The sequence below is a fragment of the Harpia harpyja genome, chromosome 11 (genome assembly GCF_026419915.1).
Source record: "Harpia harpyja isolate bHarHar1 chromosome 11, bHarHar1 primary haplotype, whole genome shotgun sequence".
NCBI classification, from domain to species: Eukaryota; Metazoa; Chordata; class Aves; order Accipitriformes; family Accipitridae; genus Harpia; species Harpia harpyja.
In genome coordinates this window covers 25,318,691-25,345,217 of record NC_068950.1, presented here as the reverse complement: position 1 = coordinate 25,345,217, position 26,527 = coordinate 25,318,691, and the positions used below count along the sequence as shown (strand labels likewise).

The following is a 26,527-nucleotide window of genomic DNA, read 5'->3' as shown; positions in this document are numbered from 1 at the left end:
AGATTTTTGTATTGTAAAAACACAACCATGCTGTTTAAGCCGAGAGAGAGACCCATATGTTTGGGCAGCAGGAACATTTTGAATTTTAAGAGACCCAAAGAGGTGTCCAGCACAGTGTTAGATCATGCGATAAGCACATTCATTGTGTGTTTCTCCTAAACTAATCAGCAGAGAAATAATTCACATTGTGAATATTAACATTGTCATCTGTAGGTGTGGAGGTTAATGACCCATAGAAATGAATCAAGCCATTCACCTCTCTCTCAGAGTTATTGTTTTAGGGGAATCAAGAAGACAGCTCTTCATTAACTGGGTTCACATTTTTATTTCATAATCAAGTCTCCTAGAAACAAACAAAAAAAAGTTTGGAGAAAAATGTTGTGTAAAGAGGTCAGTTGCAGGAATATATAAAAACAGTCTCCCAAAAGGTATACCACAGCCTCATGCCTATTCAATTAATACAGTTATATTAGGCAAATATAATAAAAAGAACCAAAAGGATAAATCTATATGATTTTTCATATCAAAGCTCTGATATTCTGTTTCTATTAATTTGCAGAGGTTGAAGCATTCTTTTTTGCTTATTTTTCCCAAAATATTACAGCTAATGGTATTTTAATGAACACTTGAAATAATAAAGTTGCTTAAGAGAACACATAGGCATTTATATGTGGGATATGGAAAGAAAATGAATTAATCATGTCTTTAATTAATATATTAACCTGTTGTACAAGTATTCACTCCTGAAAGTACATGTGTTCTGCAAGGTAAATATCTGCAGCACAATTAAGGTTTTCAATAAGATTTTTAGATTTTAAAAATACATTTAATCACACTATACCAAGTGTTAACATGTGTTTTCTTCACTCTGAGAGGCTTCTATGAGACACAGAGAACTTGCCTTGCAGCATTGGCCCCCAAAGTCAATGAAAGTCACTGCATTCTTCAAATTAAGCTTTTCTCGTCTTTAACTTATGAAAGCAGATAGGAATTAGTGACCTTTGCCTGTTTCTTTTCATTAATATGAGAAAAAGGTTTAACCCAATGAGCAGATTACTACTTTTTACAAAGTTAATTTATTTGACCTTTCTTTCTTTCTTTCTTCTAGGGAGGGAGGGCATTATACTTGCCAAGTGGAGCATGCATCTGTACATTGCTGTGGTTACTACTTACTAAATATCAATACGAGCACCAAGAGAGCCACACAGGCCTCTCTGTGAAGAAGAGATCTAAATAAATACCTTATTAAGGTATTTTTAGTCAAGTATCTCAAAACGGCATACTTAAAGTTAGTAGACAGTAAAGTGCAATGTAAAAAAAGCCCAAATGTAAGTTTCTACTTTACTATATGCAACACACCATCTTCCTTACTTGAACAACAAAACACAGTAGCTGAAAAATGCAGGTATTTAAGCAAATTACGAAGTATTCCTTTTCCCCAGATTTTCAAAGATATATTGAAAAGGCTGTAAAGATTTCAAAATCCAGTACGTGTGAAATGGTTTTGGAGCTTATTTTCTAAATGCTTTAATCAAGCCCCCAACATCAACATTCAGTTTTCCCTACAGTTTCCGCTAATTACAGCAGAACTTGATGTACACTTTCACCTATGCAAAAATATGGAGGAGGAGGAGGAGAAGGAGACGTCGCCCTTTTCTGCCTAATATCGTAGTAGTTAAAGCATTCTGGAAATCTGGCTCACTGCACACCCTCATAGATACGAACAGCATCACAGACTTATGTCCTTGTAATTCCCTGCCAACTCTCACTCAAGGTCTTATGATGATTTGCCTCTTCTGTGACACAGCTGTCTAGCCAGACTGTGTCTAGTACCACCCCTTCTGGAGTTTTAACCATCCACAAAAGGCAAGTGAAACCTGAAGCAACAATACCACCTCACACAGCACTGCTCCTATATGTCCTTTCTGAGTTGTTCCTCACCTTCTCTCCTCCATCAGAGCCGAGACATGTGACATCTCCGTAGAGTTCCTCTTCTGAGGCCCAAAGCACTGACTTGCTCTCCTGAATTTCCTCAAGTTCAGAATTTTTTAAAGCTGAGCTTGTCAGGCTCCTTTTAACAGGAAGCTAAATCCACAGCAAGGACCTCTACAAACACAAAACCATTTCACCACGTACAACCATGCAGATTAACAATTTATTTCCGTGATGACCTTATCCGCTAGAGTAGTATTTTTACAACATAGAGTGAGACTTACTGGCTCATGGAGCAAGGCAAGTAAATTTGCTTATGATTTCTGCCCAAGGAGGTTTGATGTAGCCACTGGCACCTTCCAGTGCACAAACCACTGTTATGTTGCACACAACGCCTCCTGTTGAATTCACATTACTTGTATTTAGCATTTTATTTTAGTGAGGGAATAGGCCAGACTTTGTTCTTCCCATATGAGTACAAAACCGCAGCAAAGTCACTTCCTCCCTCTCTCCTTCTCTTTCCCTCAGTGAATACAGGAGCATTTTTTAAAAACTGAAACCACCTTGACAGAAAAACTTATCTCAGAACATCCCACCATGCAGAAACTGCTCTAATCTCTCCACCACCAGATATGAGAAATTTAGTACCATAAAGACACCTCCTTTTTTTCCTTGCTTTTGTGAATGAAGTCTAGACCTAGCCCTCTCTTTCCTCTTCATTGCTTTCCTTCTCTTGAAAACAGATAGCATATAATGATAAAATGATGTAAAATAATTATTTTTCAAGTTCTCTCACCAATATAAGAACTGAACTTAAAAATCTATTATTTCCTCAGCCTTCCAGGATTGTTCAGATTGGTGATTTAAAGCATAAGTGTTCCGATCTCTCCACCAGTACAGATCAGATCTTGAAAAAGATCCTTGCTGTTACTTATAAATTACACTTGTTCAGCTTTTATGTACAAGATCTAGAATGCTATAGAGGGGAAAAGGATACTTTAAAAAAATATTCTTATCTGTCTTTTGACGGCTGTTTGTCCTGTGTTTGCAAAGATGAAAGCAACCCAAATCTGTACGTATCTTAGATCCCACAAGTCTGGAGTACAAAGAGTGCTTGTAAATCTTCCTTAATATTCTACTCTATTTCTAGACTGAATAAGCTGCATTATGCAAACTATTTTTAAAAAATAGACCATTACCTCATAAATGTTTTTACAACATTAAATTATCCCATTTGTGTTTATTAAACCAATTTAACACTACAGCTCCAGCAAGCAAGCTAGCTTTCCAAATCAGTAAGTTAGCACAGAAGACTACAGCCCCATAAGGGTAAAAGCAGTGCATCAGGATTTTGGAGAAAAACTGCTGAAGCACTCATATTGTGTGAAAGACAAATGACAAGTTAGAGGTTTAGTTACCATGCATTTAATGTTTTTCTATAGCCTCTCATTAGTGCTTTAAGATTTAACCATGAGAACGCATGAGAAACTTCAAAATTTACAGACATTGAACTTAATTTCTACCTAAGCTTTTATCATTGCTGCTTGCTCAGCACACCACCTTTCTTACTAATGCAATTTTCAGACAGTAGGCCACCACTACCGATAACTTATGATTCAGATAGCAAAATCCCAAACTCTTTAGATAATCTTACTAGATTAGAGTATTAAAAAAAACCCGACTGTTTATTCTCTTTACATTAGAATAATCTTGGGATAATCCCATCCCCATTGCAAGTCAAGTAAAAACGGTCTGCTGCCCCTCTTAAAACAAGAGCTGTCCCCCAATCTTTGTTAATTCATACATGATGGTTTGACTAGAAGTCCTAATTTTATGAACTAACGCTCCTTAAAGTAATAAATCAGGAGATTAAATACAAGACAAAACCAATACAAATTATGAGTGAAAATACAAAAAAATGGAAGAGTAATTATAATGTTTATGCCAAATGTGCAATTATATATTTTCTACTTGAGTTATATATTTTACAAGAAAATGAAGTTTTGATCTTTGTTTACAATTACATTCGCTTGAGTTGTTGTTTTAAAAAAAACTTTTCATAATACAAAGCCATAATGCTTTAAAATTAAAACAACATTTAATATTTTTTCTTATTTTTGACATATTTGCTTGTTTTCTAGACATTAGAATGTAAAGACATTTGTACTGTAATTACAAAAGATCATTTTTAAAATGTATTATGTCCTACAGCGCTTTGCCTTGACAAACAATTACTAGATATCACATTCAACAGAATACAAAAAGCAATCTTTATCACAAGGTTAAAATTAGTCTTTGAAAAAAAGATGCTTTCAAAGCAAATCCAAATTCTCATCAGCTTTATATCAGTTACTCTGGGAGAGACAGGGAAGCGAGAGAGGGAGAGAAGAGAAAAGAAAAAAAACCTGAAGGACATTTGAAAAATTTCTTGCTAATGTTCAGTGTGAGCACACATTTATCAGTTTTCTGATAAAGGTGTAAGCAGTAGGACATGATTAAATTTCTGCTGTCAAACTGCATTGTGGTCAAAAACTATACCCATAGAAGAAGAGAGAAGTAGACTTACAGTTCCTAAGAGAAAGTTGTATCTGTATTCAGACATTCACTTTTGGATCTGTTTTTGCAGTGTATGATTCTTAGATTTCAGTGTTTTAATATAGTAAACTACCTAATCAATGAATGGTTGCTTTAGCTGACTGATGAGAGAAATGTTCAGTAATTGTCTCAAAACATTAATTCATTTTCAGTGAGAGGCCACAAGAACAGAAAATCATGTTTAAACATCCCAGACTTCTATGAGAGAGAAATCTGAAGCTGATCAGCAGATTTCTCAGGCTTGGGGGGGCGGGGGGGGGAGCAGTATTGTTGGTTTGTTGCTGGTTTTTTAGAAACAAATATTATTTTCTACTCCAAGAACAAGCTTTCCCAGTGTTTGGAAACAAATAGCATACAAGCTGTAGCAGAAGAAAAAAAAAGAAGAGGAAAAAGATATTCTTCAGCTAACAAAGAAAATTAGAAATAAGAGTATAGTGTGGCAGAAGACACAAAATAAGAACATCTAGCAGCAAGCTCTTCAGAAATTTTCTATCCACAACTTTTTGAGAGATGATACAAATTCCAACAACCACAACAAAAAAATCTAATTTTTCCTTGACACAAATGTTGTTTTTTCTGAAGGTTTTTAGTTTTCCATTTAATTAAGCAACAAGAGCTTTCACAGTGCAGCATTTTTTTCTGGACTGTGCTCTGCACCTCCCAGGAGACAACCCCATGAAAAACAGTCACTGATGAAGAAGTCAGCAGCGGATGGTCAACCTTGCCATTTTAATTGAAGCACAGAATTCAAAATACCAAAAAAAGCACACCATCTTTAGAACTTTACCCTCAGCTCCAAGACTACACCTGAAGCTATTCATTGTGCTATATGGACTGTACCGGGATCTACTAAGAAACCAGATCTTTCAGAAATCACTGCTTCAGACCATATGAAGTGAGATGCTTGAGACTATCTACAATGAAACAAAATGCTGTATCATAACAGCACAGAAAATCCCCGAGGTACTAGGATAGAACGCCTTGAAACTGTGTAAAAACTCAGTTTTACTCTGCTACAAGTTACATCTTTGCATCAACAAAACGTTATTTGTGTAGCTTGGATGAAGTATCTGATGAGCTTTATTGAAAAACCTAAACTCTGTATCTGTAACTCACTTACGTTCCCTAAAATATTGACAAGGCATTTCTGGATAATAACCCAGAGCAGATGCTCACAAGTGATCAACATGACAAAACTGGATTCTATTATTCCACTGCAAGCAAAATGTCGCCGTGCTAATGATTTGAGGGGAACAGAATGGAATAAAGTAGGAGTACATGGATAAATAAAATATCTACATGGATTACAGCTTTTGGTCCGTACCCTAAAGTGAAAATTCTGTGGCATGGCTTCTAAGGACCTGTGTACATTCACAAAGGTGGAAAATTAATGCATAATAATTAAAATATACTAGTCCAGTTTATAATGCTTACCCTTAGGACTTCAGTGGATTTAGATCATAACAACTTAGCTTGCCTTAAGAGATTAATTCTTTTACAGACATCTAAAATATTTGTCCATTTTCAGCTGTCAGGGACCACCACCATCAAATCAGTGATCAAAACTCATTGTGAAATGTACTTAACTCACCAAATAAAGGAGCAGCAATTCTTAAGGCTTCATTCTAGACAAGTGCTATTGAATGGTCCCATGAAATGGGAAGGAGAAGGCAGTTTGAAAAGTATGAGTCTAAGAAAACCAGGCAGGAACCAACATAGATAAGACCCAATAAAAGAAAATAGTTAAGACTCAGGGAAGAGAAGGAAGAATTACATGACGTGTTTGCAGCAGCAAGTCTGGGAGACTCACTAAAGGAGTTATGCTTACAAGGAGAATACAAATGGATTCTCTTCTTGTACTTTAAGAGGACGCCAAATTAACGTAGTTTTTCAAACATCATCGTTAGAGACAACTCAATGTTTTTTTCTCTGATACTGTTTTCTAACTGCTAAACAAAATATTGTAAGAAGGCAGTGGGGCAACATCAGTAGCGGTAGGGATGAACTAAAAACCAAGACACAATGCCACTGAATTTGCTCCACTAGATAAAAAATGGGAGAGAATTGCAGGCAGTCTCATAATTGTAACAAAATCCCTGACAGAAATAGCAAACAAAGAGAAAATGGGTTCTTTAAAACACACAACATCTAGGATTTTGCACTCGATGTATAGACATAGAAATTAAACAAACAAAAAAACCCCTCTAACACAGGAATTCTAATGTCTGCTAATTAAGCGTGTAACTTCATACTTGAAAAAAGCAAGGAGGTAACTATTTATTTAAGAGACAACACTACATGGACTAACAAAGCTCCTGTCAACAACTCCGGACACCTGTACCAAGCTCACTTATTGCCTAATTAAATATTAACATGTCCTGATAGAATCTGTGGTATAATTTTAATTACTGTTTTCTCATAGGGAAGCCATATAATCAATGTATTTCTAGCTGTTCCTAGAGGCAACTTTGTAAAACTCCATTAGTAAATTGTAAACCACCACTAAAATATTTTCCTCCAGACTGCTATAAGTAAATCAAGACTATTATATTCTCCTAGGAGGAGGGGAGAATAGATGCTTCCCTTTAAGGGGAGAAAAATACGATTTCTTCAATAATCAAGAAGAAAAATCTTTTAACTACAATCATATTTAAAGAGTTGTTAACATTCTTGCACAAAGAATCAACATCGGGGAGTTACAGAACACCAAAGCTATATTTAAATTTATATATAATCCAAAATATTTTCATTGCTGGATTAAGTAATTAGGAGGAGAATCACATGACTCCCTTGAAGCATGTATTTATATTTAAATTTTCTGCTGGGGATGAACTGCAAATATTGAGGTACGTCTTGTACCTACCTGCAGCATTTTCTTTTTCCATTAGGATTAAGAATGCTTAAATACTATAAACGCTGATAAGCATTTGTGTATATTTAGGGGTGAGAAATTCAAGGAAATTACACCAATTCTATTTGGGAAGGTATTTAAATAGCTAGTACTATAATTTTCTAAGTATCAATTCTCCAGGTGGCACTAAACAATTTTAAGTCATAGATAAAGGGGTAAAGGGAAGGTGGAAGGGTTTCAGTATCTAGAGGAATATTTTGGTTTACAGTCCAATGATAATCTATCCATAACAGTTCTACTTTGATAACCTGAGCTCTTAAATGTTAATTTTTTTTGAACATACCCCTTCTATCTTTTCCTATGCAAAAGTCCTATTGAAGCCAAAGGGTCTTTTGCATGAGCAGGGATTGCAAGGCTGAGCCACCTACCATTCTCAGAGCCTGATTATACGTAGATCTGGATAACATAATTGTGGGGAAAAAACAAACCATGAAAATATCAGCCCCTATGAATTTTAACTCAGCACTTTAACATCTTGTAAGAGATTCAAACCAATTTTAAGTCAGCCCTAAATTTTGGACAGGATCTTTAAAATAGATTTTTGAATTTTGCTAGAGGTGTCATCTACTTTAAAATCCATGAAATAAAACTAGTATTTTCCTCTTTGTATTGGCTACCAGAATGGGGACACACATAAGTATTGCATGCAAACTGTTAGATTTTATTTTCGTAGACATAAAAGTAATTGAAATAGTATCAGAACAGATTTAAACTGAAAAACAAAAACCAAATAATTGACAAAACTCTTTTGAAATTACTGTCCTGTGAATCAACTGCAAGGAATCTCAAATCTCCCACTCCAAATTACACTATCATCCTGACTTAGTTACCATTTTTGCAATGACTAACAGGTTTTTCCTGACCCCCTGAATCATGGAACGAACTCTGCTAGCATGTTATGATTGACAACGATGCAGTACAGCTCTGGCAAGAAAGCTGAGACTGAACTTGGGGCATCATGTGTACATCCCAGGGAGGGCCTTTGGGAATGCAGATCCTGGGTGGGCTGCGCTCAGAAGGGTAGAGCCAGCACATCTGGATCTGCCATCAGTCTCTGAGAGCACTGTGTCTTCATCCATCAGTCATCACAAGAGGCACCACACATAGGCTCCATAATCTAGAGAGAGATGACTTTTTCCTCTCGAGAGCCTCAAAGTGGAGATTTGCAGCCTGCTGGGTTGATTCTAGTTTTCCAGACTGAGCTCTTAATAAATAAACATTCAGTGTTTGCACATGTTTTAGCTTCTCTGACAGACGGGAATCCATGTAGAGAAGTGCTGAAGTGTACATAGAATCTTTATGCCAAAGGACAAGCTCTGATTCCCATCCGCTTGTGGCAGACAGAGAGGCCCCAATCTCAAGTCTGGTTTTCCTCCAGGTTCACCTGAAGTTTTCATAGCAGTAGGTTAATCATTGTCTATTAATTTTTTTAAATGCCCAGGAAAAATGACACATTCTGTTGGCTTTTAAAAATCAGCCCTGTGGGACATAAAGCACCAATTTAGTAAAGCAAAAAAAGCAAAGTTCACTAAAATATTCTTGTAAGAACTGAAAGTAGCCATGATACATGGAAATTCCTAGCAAGACGATTCTCCTGTTTACCAGTGAGAAAAAAAATTATTCTGAGCTGGCCATGTTCTTTCTCATTAAATGTATAATAGGTCCCAAACCCCAGCACTCTTTGGAGTCATTGCTCAGGTCTGTCAGTTAAGTAAATATGCTCGTCAAAGGATACAGCAGGCACACATAGATAGGGTAGACATGAAGTCTGTTCCCCTTGAAATCAATAGGAAGGTGGTTGCTAGAGACTACAATTGAGTTAGGGTTTCATTTGGGGAATCTGTGGCAAATGTTCCCACTACTACCGCCACAGGGGTGTAAGAAAGTATACAACGGCTGTGGCTAGATCTCTGGCACTATTAATGGCAAAGCCAGCTGAGACGTGCTGCAAAAGGCTTATGCATGCTCAAAACTGGAATACTAAGAATAAATCTGTCCTCAGCTAGAGAGGGCAGCGTGACCCGCAGGCTTTTCGTTTATTTCAATAGAATATTGATTTAAAACTGGGACAAGGATTCAAAAGCCTTCTGATGCTAAACATAAAAAGTCACACACAAAGTTGTGTAAGGAAAATATGTTTTTTCGCCCCACAAGAAATCCTTGATTACTGATAATTATGTTAGTGATAAATAGGACATAGGGAACGTCTTCCCATCCTTTTTCCTACCACAGAACTGGGGAGTTTAAAGTGCAGCTCACTGCAAAACCTCACTGAGAAATAGGATATACCTGCTGCTGACACGTGTCAAATCGCACAAGCAGTCTCACACCAAGAGCCATGAAGCCAAGTTTGCATCAGGACCAAGATGAGCTCTGCAGCACAGAGATGCAGCATTCCTCCCTGCAGCCATAAATCATTGATACTCTCTTCTCAGCCCAAAGCTGTGTCCCCAGGTTTGGAGATTAATCTATACAGTACAGTCAATGCTCACTCACATTAATGTGTAAAACAAGAGAGTATGTAAGCAGGTATGGATTGCATGTTTCTGCTTTTGGAGGCAGTAGGAATCTGGTTTTTTACTCTGCTTATCTTAGACAACCTTCCCCTAGCTAACATTGTTTTATGCAGCCAGTACAGAGCAGGGCAGGCTCCTCTGCCGCACATCTAGGAACAGCAAAGGTAAGACTATTCTATGCACGCAGTGATACAGCAGAAACTTTAATCCTCATGGTATTTAAATAGTATTTTGTAAACTACAATGCAAAACACTGAAGTGCAGTATCCCAAGAATATCAACAAACTTTTTGACAAATTCTTAAACTACAATCACAGAAACTAGGGTCATTGTAGGAGGGAAACCAATTGGGCATTATACAAGCTCTTTATGCCACACATCTTTTCATGACTTATCTTCATATATTTGAATTGTATATAAACATACATGCACTATATATGCATATTTGCAAAGTAAGTTGCGTAATTTTGAATTTGCATAATTCGCACTTTAGTGAAACATTCTTTTATTTTGGTACTCTTTAACCTACAGCCTCCTTAAGGGAAAAAAAACTGTCTGTTTTAAATCTGAATCTTCCCATTATTCTATGATATTTAGTGTCACCAGTGATAATAACGCTTCTTACCTGGGCCCATTCCTGCAATTAATTTCATCTTCAGAGTTCCCATGAACTCCAATATGCATTCCAATATGGCTTCATTGCCAGATCTGAGCCTTATTAAAGTAATACCATTTTTACTTTTTTTTTTTCCTGTGAATAGAAGGATGCTGAGAATGGCTAACTTCCTACACATTGTACGTGTACAACCACCAACAACTCAGCCCTTTGTGAAAGTATTCGTGTATAAACATGAGTACTGCTTGTATTGCAGTTCTTCAAAAGTGACTTCTCTCTCACTGCAGCCATTCTGTTCTGTAGTAATATAACACAATTTGTTTGTGAAAATATATGCATCTACTTTTTATTTACACATACTGGATTCTATACCATGAACTCACCTAATTTTAATTACGCATCATTACCCAGCGATACAGAGTACCCCATCTAAATTGTGAATACTAGCATCTCAAAAGATATTTTTCTTTTTTAATTGAAGATAAGTTACCCTGCATTAAAAATAAATGAGCTATTTTTGTCAGTTGATTGGACACTGAATACACATAATAAATCACTAAGAGCATTGTATGCCAGTCTACGTGCTAACCTTGAGCTGCAGTTTATCTATTGCCTGCAATTCAGAAGACAATAAGGTATTTTACCCAATCAGCTGATCAGCTGAAGGAACTCAAAAGACTGAAATGGCTTTGAAATACACAGGCTTTTAGATATCAAATTACCTCTGGAACCCTCTACCCAGAAGTAACTCGAACAAAACCCATTTGAAATACAGCTTCAATATTCAAAAAAATCAATAATTTAAACCACAGGTTGAACATTTTTACTGCTTCCACTGCAGACTGTCGTTTTTTGAAATGAAAATGCTAATGGCACCAAAGGGGAAAGCTCCAGCCAGAAGAGATACATGTGTGCAGGCACGGATTGGCTAGAAAGACCGGTTTGCTTTCCCTCCCTCAGTTATGTTTACATAAGATCTCTTAAAATAAACAACTCTCATTTCCATGACTTAAAAAAAAAAATGTTTTTCTTTGTTGCACTTAATGTTTCTGTCCATGAGAGCTTAGCTATATCAAGACACTTCACTGTAAACATGCGTGCTGAATGCAAATACTACATCCTCAATTATGCTATTAAGTTGCATTATTTTGAAAACAGGCACTAATGTCCTGCTTTGAAATACCAGCTAGCACACTGTGAACTCTGGTTTTATAGATAGAAAAGCAGGAATATAGGTGATGTTGTGTTCCAACATCTACATGAGAAACAGGAAGCAGTCCAGTGCATCCTGCAAAAAACAAACAAGTATGGATGGTCCACTGCCAGTGTTAAAAGCTCATTTAAGAGCAGAAATGGCCGGCTGACAAAAGACTTCTTAAAAGATAAGGAAAACACATAAGGAAGAGGCATGGTGGGAATGTGAGCCCTCGAATGTAACTGAAGCAAGCTACACATGGAGGATGTCTGACACAGAAGCAAGTCTCTCCTCTGCATGAATTCCACTGTCAGACAGATTATTAGCAGAGCTTGAAATCTGTCAGTCTCTCTGTGTAGATACTGTTCCCTTTTGGTAATTTAAACCTCACTAAATTCTTGCACTCTCTGGCACTAATTTTTTAAATTATGTTAAGGGAGGGATGCAAGAAGCAAAAAACCACACCAAAAGCAATGAAATATACATCACAAGACAGAGCTTATGTATCTACAGGTATGCAACTCCCAACACACACTAAGAACAATTTTTGTTACAGTAGCAAAGCATCACTTCCAGTACTGAAGAGAGTGGCGTAAGAAACAAGTTGTAAGATCCATGTTCTTTGGTTTATAATTTTAATACTTTACTCTCAAACATATTCTTACTCTCTCTTTCATATACTTTTAGAGTCTTCTCCAACCATAGGGTTAGAACAGAAAAGAAAATCTAAATGATAGTATAAGGGTAAAGTTGCTCAAGTAAAAAAAACTTATGTATTTGGATACATACGGTTTTACTGTACAGTGAAGATTAAGTTTGCATTTCCAGGTTAAGCTTTCTGTTTCTAGAAAAAAATCATAATATTCTCTTAGGAATTTTCTGGCTGATAGATTTGTTCAATTTCAGCCCAAGATAAATGCAGATTTTAAGCCTGGAATAAGAAATGATAAAAGTGTAGCCATTAAAAAAAAGTGACACTCAAAAATGCATACTCCAAAAATTAGACGTGGACACCAATATTCTGCTCTCCCTAAAGGCACAAACGCAAAAGTCCATAAATGTAAGCAGAGAAATTAATCTGAGTTTAAATATACCCAGAATCTAGGAAAATAAGATTTTGTTTACTTATGTGTTTGAGATCTGCATTACTTTCATGTGAAACCATCTATTCCAGGTACTCCTGGCAGTCTTCAAAATAGACCTCCTACACAATAGCAGCAATCAACTGACCTTCCGAGAACACTGCTCTTGGCAGCAACATAAACTCAAACAGAATAATAAAAAACCAGTAGCAACTAGGAACCCAATATTCACCCTTTCCTCAAGCCTTGCAAAGTTAAGGAGGAAAAACAAGCTCTTCAAGTTTGTGCTGGAGTTTAGAGACTCAGGCTGTTACAGATCACCCCGGGGCAAGAGCTCCAAGCATACGCAACAACAGTGTTCAGATGAACTGCCAGCATCTCCTTCCTCTCCATCCCAGTGTACCCAAAACAGCCAGTATGGGCTGGACGCATTTTTACTTCCCCAATGAGGCACTTTGTGGCGTTCAAGCCGTGAAGTTTGTCACCACTGACAATATCTGGAGAGATTTAAGACGCAGTCCCATATAGCACGCAGTGGCAGTAGGTTAATCTTGAAATATAAAGCATGGATACTCTTAGCATGGCCTGCATTCAGAAAAGAAAAGGGGTGCAGGCTCCTGGCTCTTATCTGCTGCTGCAGCTACAGCCTGGAATGGAACTACATCCCTCAGCCGGAAGGACTGATAATTCTCTTGCCGTAGCCTCTGGATGTTTCCTCTAACCATCCCAGCATTACTCCTATCTTGTCTGGATTGACTTTTGCTCAGCATGCTCTCAACCATGCCCCAGTCTCCCACAAACACTGAATAATGCAATCAACTGCTCAAGCTAAATCAGCCAAGAGTTATAAAGCTGAGTTTCGACATATTGAAAACACTTCAATCAATGTCACTTTACTAAACCTTCTCTATGGCTTGATATACACATTAAATAAAAGGGTGGCAAACAGGAACCATCCTGAACTGCACAGGGAGAGAACCATCGCAGGCAATAAACCTGAACATAACACCGACAATGCACTGACAACAGGCTCCTCTGACTCCATTGTTTAAGCGTGAGGTTTGAAAACGGACAATGAAGATGGCTTTGGGAAAGAATGTATTAGGGACACTTGGGAAATGTTTCCATTTTTGACTGAGTCCGCAATAAAGTACAGATATATGATAAGATACAGCTACAACTGCATACGAAAATATTAACACATTTAAAAAAAATGCAATTTCTCAAAAAAGTTGGTAATCAATGCTGTTTAACAGCAGCATTATTGCCACACAATTTTTTGTTATTACAGATTCTGATGTTGCAATAGGGCTTTACATACATATGTTTACTATACCGTGTGAATTATCAGAAACATCCTTTTCCATGTTTGTGTGACTTATTAAATCATAAATCATAGTAGCATGTGCCAGAAAATCCTTTTGAAGGACATAATAAGGTAACAATTATCCTCTGAACTCCTTTCTCTGCCTTCAGAGAATAAAATGCATTAGCAACATATCCATTTGCTGCCCCATGATAGAAAATGAAAGCAAGTGTGATGGTTGCACCGTATGCTTTCAGTTCCTGCAGTTGGCTGGTGAAGTGAGCTTTGTTCCCGAATGTGCTGTCAGAGACAAAAAGAATAGTTTCTCCAATACTTTTAAGGAATAATCCTTAAAAAACAGTAAGGAAAAATGAATTGAAGAGGTTTTGTTTTGCACATGTACAGATGGATGTGGAAAAACATAGATGTAAATATCAAATGTAAATTTAAAATATATTTTATTTGGAAGAAAATTAGGCACATAGGGCATCCCTGTATGGTTTAGACTTGAATCAATTAATTACACCTTTTTCAGAGAATTCACAGAATCTGATGCAGGGGAATCGTAGTATTTTATTCTGTGCAAATATACACAGAGGAACAACATTACAAGTATTGTTATAATCCCCTCAGAGGAGGCTTAAGGCCTTCTAGAACAGCTTATCAGTGTTCGGAGTCCCGTGTCTGATGACTGGCACAGAGAGAATGCTCTTAGTGTACCATGATTTTGCTCAATTATTTTTGAAGGAAAAATCATAAACAAAAATTCACAATGTAGAGGCTGCTACACAAAGGCATTATTAACTATGCAGGTGCAGGGAGGTAGAAGCAGCAAGATCACAGGATAAAAATGGCTTCATTAATTCAAAGAAAGTATAAATTCCTCAAATTTTGATTTTTTTAAAAAATCTATTTCTATGGGAGAAGAAACATATTTGTAGTTTAAATTAAAAAGAAAAAAATCAAATTAAATCAACAGTTTCAGCTGCAATCCAGATCTGGAATTCACTCAGTTTTCTTTTTCGTTTCAGGAAGACACTGTGCCCAAACCACATACTGCAAATGCTAAAAAGTAAAAAGATGGGGACCTCTGAAACAAGGTATCATTTCCAAGAGTGAAAGCGGATATTAAGCTTCAGTTTGCTCAAGTGACATCAAAATATTGTTAACAAATAAATACATATACACATATTTTCTCCGTTTAGCTCATGATATACAAAAGAGCTATTTTTTTCTGAGATTTTGCAGATACATAGCTCAAAATTAAATCTTGGCACCATGTGAAGACCCAATCCTGTATTGTGCTATGCTGATTCTGCGGGAAGCTTACATTTGTAATTAACTTTAAGAAAATGCACGTACCGCATTGTTTTACTGAATTACAAATTTAAATCACAGCGAATTGATGCTTTGCTGAATTGGTGTCTGTACTCCTGTACTGTCTAGGTTCTCAATATTTGATATTCCCAACAGTTTCCATCGGCTTTGGGTGAGAATCTGGAATCTAGATACTTTCATTAATCATATTATAGTTACGCATAGTGCACACACATTTAATTCAGAGCATCATTATGACCTGTTCATGCTCTGCCACATCTAGGGAGGGACACAATGCCTAATAAGGATTCAGAATACCATATATGATGGTTATGTTGGTTGGCAAGCATCCTTATAAACAACTATACTTTTTCAACATTGACATGCAAATAGAGTATCTTGGGAAACAGTACCATTTTGTGACTCCACTAAACAGATCACAATATAATAATTACTGCCATGGTCAAATTGCACATGTTGGTGAAGTCCTTTACATGAGAATTTTGATAGTCTGTGTTTATTAGCAAACATTTTAATTATCCAAAGTCCACATTCTAACTAAAATATGAGAAAAGCATGTGTCACTGCTTTTCTAATATTACACACTTAAGCCTTACTTTATTTACAGCTTTCAGTAGCTTTCAGCTAAATTTCTCATTGCGCCCGCTGCCACGTAGCTGGAGAAGGCTAACAAACCCCTCAGTGTTCACATGACAACCTTTGTGCAAACGCATCCTTATTCTGTCATCTACTGGCAGCGTGCTTCCCAGTCATGTTCTCTGCCAGTCCTTACCAGTTTGCCAATTACACAAGCTGCTTCCCAGACATCAGACAAAAATTCCACAAGACTGCTGTGCGAGCGTACCCTAATTAACCATCAGCTTAATTAGACAATTTACTGTGTAATTAGCAGGCAATTAGTCAACACCTCTCAGATCTTATTGACTGCTGTGACAGCCTTCCTTAGTCTACACATTCCCATACGCTTCCACGGCCATGATCCCAGCCCCACCCTGTACGACAGCAATCCTTGCAAGGGAAGGGAAATCATATTACATAACAAGGGAAGAGGGAGAAAAATCAATATATAGCATGTTCATTTATTGAACTGTCTTCTAGCCAAGACTTTCTTTTTTCTAGCAATAGAAGGTCAGCTGCTAACAAAAACCCACCCAGCTACAACATTAGCTTAGGTCTTTTTCATTTGTAATATGTTTTAGGATTTTTTTTTTTAAACTCTTATATTCCACTGAATTATCAGAGAAGTCAGGCAAGCAGAAGTTAAGGAAAAAACTAATTTGTAAATTTACTTACATATTGTAGGTTTAAGTATATGGCCAAGAAGAGCGAAAAGGTGCTGACAGCTGCTTTTGAAGCTATAGCTCGCATTGTAATTAACTGCTTCATAGTCCAAAATACATCAGGAAAGTCAAAGTAGATTACTTTAAAGTATAAAAAGTCAATACTTGATAATAATTCAATGACATTAGTGTAATTCAGTAGAAATAATTTTCTGAAGTACTATGAAATCCTCCACACAAATCTAAAGTTGTATGCCCTTATAATACATGATGTGAGAATGTACAATTAAAGACTATCATAATATGTATATTAGGGGAATATTAAAAATGTGTGTTCCTGTTTCCTTTTTCTATAGACCAAAAATTGGATTTTGCAATTAGCTGTGGCAAGAGCATTTTGGATAATTCTTAAAGTAATAATTCCAAAGTTCATGGCATGGACACACTTGTCTCCTGCTGCAATTAACTCTAGAAGATTTACTCACAAAAATCCTACACTTTCTGACTGAAGGATGGAGTTCCACAAAGCCACAATCTCTATTATAGTAAAATATTTAGATAATTATAAATCTCAAATAATTATAAGAAATGTTATTTAGAATACACTCACATACATATTTGCATAAGTAATAGGTATTGTAACATAAGAACCTATCAGGTTTTTTAAACATATGGGACTTCATTCTGCTTTTGCAACAACATCAGTCAGGAGTAAAGCCAATTATATCACCATGGGATTCAAAAATCAGCTCTTTGCTTTCTTAACATCTTGTGTGGCCAAATCAGCTGTTAAATACAGCCCTACCAGTTTGATTTACCAAGTGGGAACTCAAGACCTGGGATAACGCAAGCGTTTAGGAGAAGCATATTGCCTTTACATAAACAATACACTGGTATAACCAAAAATCCCTTGAAAAATGATTCAGCTAAAACCCTGTAAACCCGTGTGTGGAAACATATGCCAGTTTAGAGCTAGTTATATCATTTCAGCTTATGTCTGCAAACTTTTTAACACAAGCTATACACCACCACATACACACTTGACATTGATGTAAGAGTGTCCATGTAGAGTCAATTTGGAACCACATTTCTGCAAACATGTTGCAAGGTTGCATGGTCCAACCGGGCATCTTTGGGCAGTAGCTGTTGCATGAGATGCTTCAGCTCTCTCATGTTTTTCTTGGTGGAGATGGGGAAAAGTGCTCATCCAACAGCAGGGCTGCCACTTAACATGCACAGCTGAAGCAAGAAACAACTAGCTGGTGCCCAGGGGAGAAGGCATGGTGCTGGAAGCATGTCTTCCCCAATACATTTGCAGCCTAATGTTTGTGGGCAGAGGTGGGGTCCCAAAGTGTCACCTAGACTCTTGCAGAAGCCAGCATTTAACCACAGCTATCTACTTCACGTATGGATTCTGAATGTAGACCTCCACAAAGATGCTCGACTGTAAATTTGAGCAACTGAAGCATAAAGACCACTTCTCCTTTATTCCACTTCAGTATCTCAGTAGACCTACTGAAGTCAGGATTGCATTCTGGATTTTCTTGTAATTCAAATGTGGAAATGACGAAAAAAACCCAAACTCTGACACACGCACTTAACCGAATGGGGAAGGGGGGGAAGTCAATGACTTGACAGGAGGGAAACTTCTGAATTCTATAATGGCAAAATAAATATTTTATTTTTTTCCTGGACATCTGTGGTTTTCTATTGAAGTGCACCATGACAATTCCAAAAAATAGGGAAGTTTATGCCATTGACACTAAGAAAAGTCCAAAATGTTAAATATGGCCTTATGCTGTGATTGTCTTGGATAGGCTTTTTTAAAATATAACTATTAAGAAAAACATACTACAGCTTTTCTAATAAATTATTAAATACATTAATGCCACTTAAGAAAGTTATATGCAGTCGGTTGTTCTGAAGTAAGCAAAATACTAAAAAGAGTTTGCAACAAATCTGAATTGAGAATGAAACTTAAGTGTGAAAATTCTAAATTTCAGAATTACTTTTGGCAATTTCTAGCTTACATTGAAACTGCCTTTTTAGCTGAATTCCTTTCTGACACAAAATTGTTTGAGGTATTGCCAAGTTTACCAACAACCTTCCAAGGGCATATAAAACAACTACAGAAAATGATATCTGAATGATACTTTACACAAGTATGTTACATATTTGCTTTTTAGGATCCTGTTTATTCAGGATGTGATATTCAAAAATATTGAGTACTTTAGATGCAGCCATCAGAAGCTGCAGATTCTCAGCAGCTTTGGAACATCGTGCATGTGTGCTCTCTTTGTCTCCCTTTTGTTAAATATTTGCAGGTATTTTCAGAAGAATGAGATAAATAAAGTAAAGGTAGTAAAGAGCAAAGCAGATTCTTCAAAATAAAAAGAAATACTGTTCAGATATTTAGCCTACCGTAAAATTTGCATCCATTTTGTTTGACTGATTGGCTAATAGTTGTGCTATGAATAGAAATCACATCTTCTCTTAAGTACTGGTCACTTCCAGAACACCACATATTATGCTGAGCAGGAATGAGCGCTCCTACTTTTGGCAGCTATTTTTTATAGAAAGGCTTCTGTAGCAAAATACTCAGTATTGCAGTCTACGCTCTTCCAAATTTTGCTGGAACTGCTTCTCAGTTATGCCACTCTAAGTGCACAATGAGTTTCATTAAAATATGCAACAGTTTTCAGATTAAAAACTACCTAAAAGACTGTTTTACTAATCTTTTATGTATAAGCTGCCTAAAATATTCAAGCTCAAGGTTAAGGATCAAATTTACACTTTGTATATGTTAGTGCACTGTTGCTCTACTGTTTTAAACCATTGGCTCTGGAAGAAAAAGACATGAAAAAGAAACCATCTCTAAATACTGTGTAAAAACCAAACAGATGAATGGAAAATGAATTGCTGGCTTAAAGACTCTATGGAACTTACGAAATGAGCTCAAGAAGCGTAAGACATAAAAGTTACAGCCAAGCTTACTCTGCTCCATGAGGGTGCGTGGAAGGAAAAGAGAAAATATGGAAAGCAACTTGCTGATCCTCTGTTTGTAAAAGACTACCCTTTAGCACAGATGAGGTTTACTGACTCAGTGCTCGCACACCTGCGTGACAGATCCCTCTTTGCCTTCCACTGATGAGTTGTCACATTGTGCTACATGCCTTGAGATAACAGACTTCTCCATGAGAGACTCTGTGTTGTGGCTCTCATTGCAGAAGAAATGCAGCACTTCTGCAATATTTAATGCTACAGGAAGAGTGGGACTAAACGTTTGCCCAGAGGTTTAATTTTTATCATGAAGTTGTAAGAAGTTTTTCATATCTAAAGTAATAAATACAACCACAAAGAGAGCGAGACATTTTTTACACACAGTTGTTAAATTCTTGCTTTAAAAATGCAGTTCATTATCTTCAACATTCAAAGTATTAATTGGTCAAAATACCCAGACTTACTAATGGTAAAAACAGATTATTAAAATGCTCCAAACTGCCTCACTTGCAAATTCATTGGTGTCAAGAAGCACGCCTGCAACAATTTGAGGTGTACATCTACTTGGTGCAGACTTCAGCTGTGCTAGGAAGTGAGTTGGCTTATCAATAATGACTTGGCTAAAGTTCTCAGTCCCAGGCTCTTTGGCCTTTCTGCTGTCACTCTGTTGTTCAAGCTGTGCTACATCTCTCCAGACTGGGATTCCTCCAGGGTGAAGATGTGCCAAGTCCCTACCGCCCCAGGTGCACGGATTGAGGAGAAAGAATGGTCAAACGCAGTCCTCTCCAGTTCCTCAGACAGCAATTTTGAAGCTATTAAAGTTATTAGCATTTAAAGAGAGCCTCCAGGCTTCTTTAAGCTGGGTCAGGGATAGGGTAAAACTAAGTAGAGATGAGTTATGGCCCTGAAGTTGAACATATCAGAGAAATACTTTTTCTTGAGCAAAAAGGAGGAAAATCTGTTTTCCTGCCACTTACTCAGATTCACAGAATGATTTGTTCCTTTTTTGTAGCCAAATAACACATTTTCTGCATAAAAGTATTCAACTAAAATACAACATCGTAGCTACAGCATTTTAAAAAATAATAATTACATTCTATTGCATTTCCCTAGAATAGTCTTTTACCTCCCCTGTTAACCTTTGCTAATTTTATGCAGTGATCTAAATATGTAAAAATTGGGGAACAATAAAGCTGGTATTTCTTATTAAAACTCTTTCAGAAATATGGAACAAAATAAGGTACATAAAGAACTCAAAAGAATATTAAGACCAATACTAATAATTTTAACATTTGTAAAACCAAAAAATAATTCCACTCACAGAGTTTTGTATGCTAAGGAAACCTGTAAAATGCACGTTTTTCTGTTCAAAAAATGTAGTTAATAAAAGTTGTCTGATGTTATTTAGTAGAAAGGCAAACAGTCCTTTTTATATTTGACATTAACAATCTGATCATTTGTCTCCCCAAAGAAAGCCCATACAGCTTTCATACAGACCACACAATAAAGAATAGTAATATTTCTGTTTACTGAGATATCAACTGGCATTTCGTTGCAAGTCAATGGTCTATCTTTGCTACAGCATACTAGACCTCAATCTGGCATCTACAAATGTCAAGAGTATAAAAAAAAAATTATAGGATGGAAATCAAAAGCATGTTCTAAATTCCTAAAAAACGAAACAAAGTTCACCTAAACATATTTGCTGCAGAAATCAGTACAATATTCAGCTGTCAATCTTGAAAAACAATGAGGGAGCAATGCTGTCAGTAGGACAGGATAATAACATTTCAAGCAGATGTTCAGGCAGGGCTCTAATTCTCACTGAACTCCCTTGGTAAGCATTTAATTTCTTTATCATATGCAAGCTAGGCAAATTGTACTTCATCAAAACTGTATTGTGAAATATTAATATTTCATATTATAGCAAAACTCCATAGAATAACCTTTGTCATATTAAGAACATCAGAATTTCAAATGTCATGGTTCTGCATTTTAATGCATCTTAAATAGCTTTTTGGCTTGGCACCATAAATTATAACTAGTTTAATCTAAATTACTATGCTGTAATATCATACAAAAATATACATTTTGTAATACAGATTCACTTCTGTGAAATACTAATGTTATGGAAAACAATGCGTCATTGTACCATGATTTTTTTACCACCTTCAATTATGAAGCGAGGTGCGCACAGTGCAAATGTACACAGAGAGAACTAGCTGGAGCCTGAATATGTATATTGTAATAACAGCACACAGAAATGCGATATATCCTGGCTAAATCAATTAATTCTCTACCAGCAATGGTTTTAATTTAGAAATGGTTCTGAAAAACACATTGTAAAATCTACATCAGTGAATCGTATAAACATATATTATGACTAGAAAGTTTTCTCCACTATGGTTTAGTTCAAATTTAATCTAGTTTTAATTGTAGCTTTGTTTTTAAAATAATCCATGCAACTTGCTCCGTATATAATGAAAAAAAAATTAAAGATTAAAAATGAAGTTAGTCTGCATGTGGATTTCTGCCGGTTCTCATAATAAAGGCAACTGTTTCCACGTTATTGAAAGCGACAGCATCACAAATCAATGCATGTCACAACAGAATAAAGACAGATGTATCTGATTAATCAGAATTAAATTTTAGAAGTGAAGGAAGCATCTAAAAATCAAAGCAAACATTTCTGCTATCCCAGTTGGTTTTTTTCCTCTTTCTAAGCAGCCCATACAATGCAGTGAGAGAACAACAAAGCCTGAATTCTGTTGATAAAACCCCAATTTCTGCTATAAACTTCTCACTGTGGTAATGGATATAGTATGGAGATGTGCACACTTCATACAACCTCTGACTTATTTTTATATTATGTTTATACAAACTTTCTGATTATAGGTTTTAATGCAAATTTTGTGTACTAAACAATACTCACTAATAAACTACAAGTAAGTAAACCAGCTCAGTATAACACTTCTAATAAAAAACTCCCACTCACAGTTATTTGTTTAATTAACGCAGTATCTCTCATTCTGTGGGTAGTTTTCTGTTCTAAGCTCTAAAAGAGGTAATAATTGGTATTCATTTATTGTGGGCTCTATGATATGCAGCTCCCCCATTTCCCTTCAATAGCTTGCCAACAAAATTTACAAATAACACGTTGCAGCACATAGTTATCTGAATAAGACAGAAATACTATTTGAACCAACAGAGCAATGAGCTATTGATCCTGCAGTCAAAAAGGGAAGACATGAATGTAGGAAAAGGTGTGTGAAGGGACATTTTTATTCTGCTACCATTTGTCTTTCCTAATGATAGTCCATTTTAAAAGCAGTTATTCTCATTTCTGGAAGAAATCAAATCTACTTGATACTAAAGCAGCTGTGCAAAGATGAGTAATTTTCTAAATAAAATTCTACAAGTCGCTATCTCCCTAACAGATACCTACAGACACATACAGGTACAATACTTTATAATTAATATTTGCATTACGCTATAATATCCAGTACCTTCTAAAGTATTTAGAGTGCAGTATATTTAAAGGTATAAATACTCTGAAGGAATTTCAGCTATTTCTCATGTTAGCTTTTTTTATGTTTCAACAATAGTACAGTAGTATGCAAGAACAACTTTTGCTGAATCACTCAGAGTTGAAATCCTCACCCTACAAACAGTAAACGCTACACAGGTTGTCATGAAGGCAATTATGCAGCAAAGTATGTGGGTGTTTGAAAAGGGAGTGAGCATGGCACGAAACAGTTAGTGCTATGCTAACTCCCTCTGTGGCAACATGTAATGCTTTCAAGGTGAGGCCAAGACAGATGAGGGTTGGGAAGACTGGGGGAGTAAATTATGGTCCAGGGGCTAGAACTGCAGCACTGCTATCCAACAGTTCCCCTGTACAGGAAAGTATGGCCTCTCATGGGCTGCAGGGATCCCCAGCCTAGCATTTTAGAAGAGTTTTCTGTGCTAGGTAGCAGAAGAGGGAAAAGGAGAGGAAGTTTATATGAAATGAATCCTCTGTCTTATGAGAATCACAGCTCTCCAGCCCGAGTCCTTTTTATCTCTGTCCTTGGATCTCCTTCTTCCAAGATTTATCCTGCTTTTCCTTCTGATCTTATTCCACCACACAGTAGTTAATGCACGGAAATCTGTCGTTAGGCTGTATATGCTTCTCACTAGCTATACGTCACTCAAATTTAACCTGCATCAGTCACTTTTGCTAAATTGCCAAAGGATGCCCATGGTCGATAGGGAAGTCACTGGTTTCCCTATCAGTGACTGAACACAGTAGTGAATTCAGTAATCAGGTCTGGAAAAGGAAGCATTTCTCCTGCTGCTAAGCTCCCCTTTGCCACACAGGCAGCTTATGCTTTAACTATTGCAAATAAGTAGGAAGCCCACAAGTTAAACCTAACCAGGACAGATAAAATGAGGACACAAGAGGGATGAACACAGAATTCTGCTTGTAACACATACTATCAAGGCTGAAGTGGAGGAGCTTCAGCTACCAAAACCTGTGTCTAGCGAGCTCCCTTCCTCCCAGAAGCTGTTCCACTCTTGGGAACTGTACTGTCTGGGGAGCAGCTCTGCCTCCTCCCACTGACTCTGCAGGCTTAGGTCAGGAAATCTTTGTTCCTGGTCCTGCTACGCAGTTAGCTGTGACTAGCTGGGCAGGACAGCTCAGTCTGAAATCTCTACTTTCATAGGTACTGCAGCCCAAGAGAGCATTCTGCTCCCTGCTGAACACTGCGTGAGATTTATGACTACACAATCAGAAGCTAAGTTTAAAGAAAAATAAGTTAGCACATTATGTCAACCTATATTATTACAAACTCTCTGCCAACTCCTTGTTCTGCATTAAGTCAACAAGAGCAATCTTTGTGTAGTATTCATTGTTCATATAAGAACTGCCGTACCTCAGCGAGCTTTTCTTCCTATTTGAATTTTTTTTGTAGCATTAATTACCATGATACCATTATGAATAAAAGCAATTTTATTTCTGCAGCACCTCGCAGCCAAGCATCTCAAATCATGTCACAAATACTAAGGCTTAACACCTGTGGGAAGTGCACTGTTGGGAAGAATACAATGGTAGAAAAACTACATGGTACTTGGGTGGGACACAGTCCTACTGCACACAGCAATACATGATTCAAGAGTTTAAGCACCAGAGAAAGACTACTGCCTCTTATTGAACTTTAGAAGAAAGCTTAGCTAGAAATCACTGCACTAGAATTCATCCAAAGTACTTTCCTGAACTTCTCTTTAAAATAAATACTACCTGCAATATTTTGCATCTTCTTGCAACAAATATTAAAAAAATTGTATTTTGTAACTACTTAAGGTACTTGCTTTTAGCAATCCTCTCACTTGAAAGATCTCCACCTGATTCACACCTCCAGAGCACGGCATCCAGTGGAACACTTTGCAGTTGCCATTTGAGAAATGACTCAGAGTCTGCTGCTTAGTGGAGTACCAGCATCACTTCCTACAACATGCATGTCTTTCCTCCTGAACTCCCACCAAAACTGGAACTCAGCCAGCGTCTGTTTAGCTCTTGAGATACACAGTAATCAACGTGCAGTCTGGCAGGACTGCGAGCATACCAGCAATAAAACTGATAAATAAATAAATCTCAGTACTTTCTATGAGTTGCCTTTAGCCCAGGCACTGAATAATTACAGCTGATGGTATGTTAAACACGTAAGTCAGTTGTAAGAACACTTGAATGACATTTATGTCCTAAAAAGCATTTTAATAAGAAACCCTGTGAAGTAGATTGGAATCCCCATTGCAATCCAGAACACCTACTTCCTTCAGGCTACTTCAGGCGTAAGTGACAGCGGAAGCCAGTCTGACATATTTTACAGTATGCTGTAGTAATACAGCACTTTGTCCTTAGACCTTCCTCATATTAGAGAGCCACCCTCTATAGTTAATTCACTTATGGTACTTAAGCATGTAGAGGTGGCAGAGTAACAAATGCACCTTTTCTCTTCTGCTAAGGTCTCCATCCATCAGTGCACTTCTACATCCCACCTCTGAACCAAGAATAAAAGCCCTTTGTTTCCAAATTCATCTCAAAAGCTCTCTTCAGCCCACGCTCCTGTTTGTCACTGGTTGACAACACATTACCATTATTCACACTGTTACTCAGGCCTATGCCCAAGGACTTACCTTTGATCCTCTTCCTCTCTCCACAAGTCAAACTATATCTACATCCCAGCTCAAGTCCTGTTTCTTTTCTCTGCAATACATTTATCAAAACTGTTGTTTTCTTTCACTGTCTAAACTTCTTGCTCAGTCTCATTTTGCCATTTTGAATGTGGTAACAGGAAACCCATCCTGAATGCAATTCTCAGGTCAAACAAGCAATTACATACTTTAAATCTACACCAAATGCTTTATTTTAGGTGCCACACTGAGCCATAGCCTTCAAGACTTAATTCTAACTCCTTCCTCTTCCACTACCTGTTACTGAAGGGTTATGTCACTGTACTACAAGCCTTGAGCACAACTACTATTCCTTCCATAGGCTTGTTTTATGTTGCCTCCATCTTTCTCTTCCACTACCAGCCAGCCTCAAGCTTACACCCACATTATCACATTGCAACTGCAACTCAGTTTCAATGGCTTATCTTGGCAGTCCTTGGCACAGAAGCCAGCTTTCATGAGTTGCGTGATAAAGCTGTTACTCATTCCCTTTGCATTCTGATCCCTCACAGAAAACATTTTCACTGCAATATTTAAAAAAAG

General features: G+C 37.0%; 1 protein-coding gene across 2 annotated transcripts in view; it reads right to left on the bottom strand.

Annotated features, from left to right (window-relative positions):
- Positions 1–26,527, bottom strand: part of DPYD (dihydropyrimidine dehydrogenase) — a 368,019-nt gene that overhangs the window by 148,934 nt on the left and 192,558 nt on the right. The gene's annotated exons all lie outside the window — the stretch shown is intronic.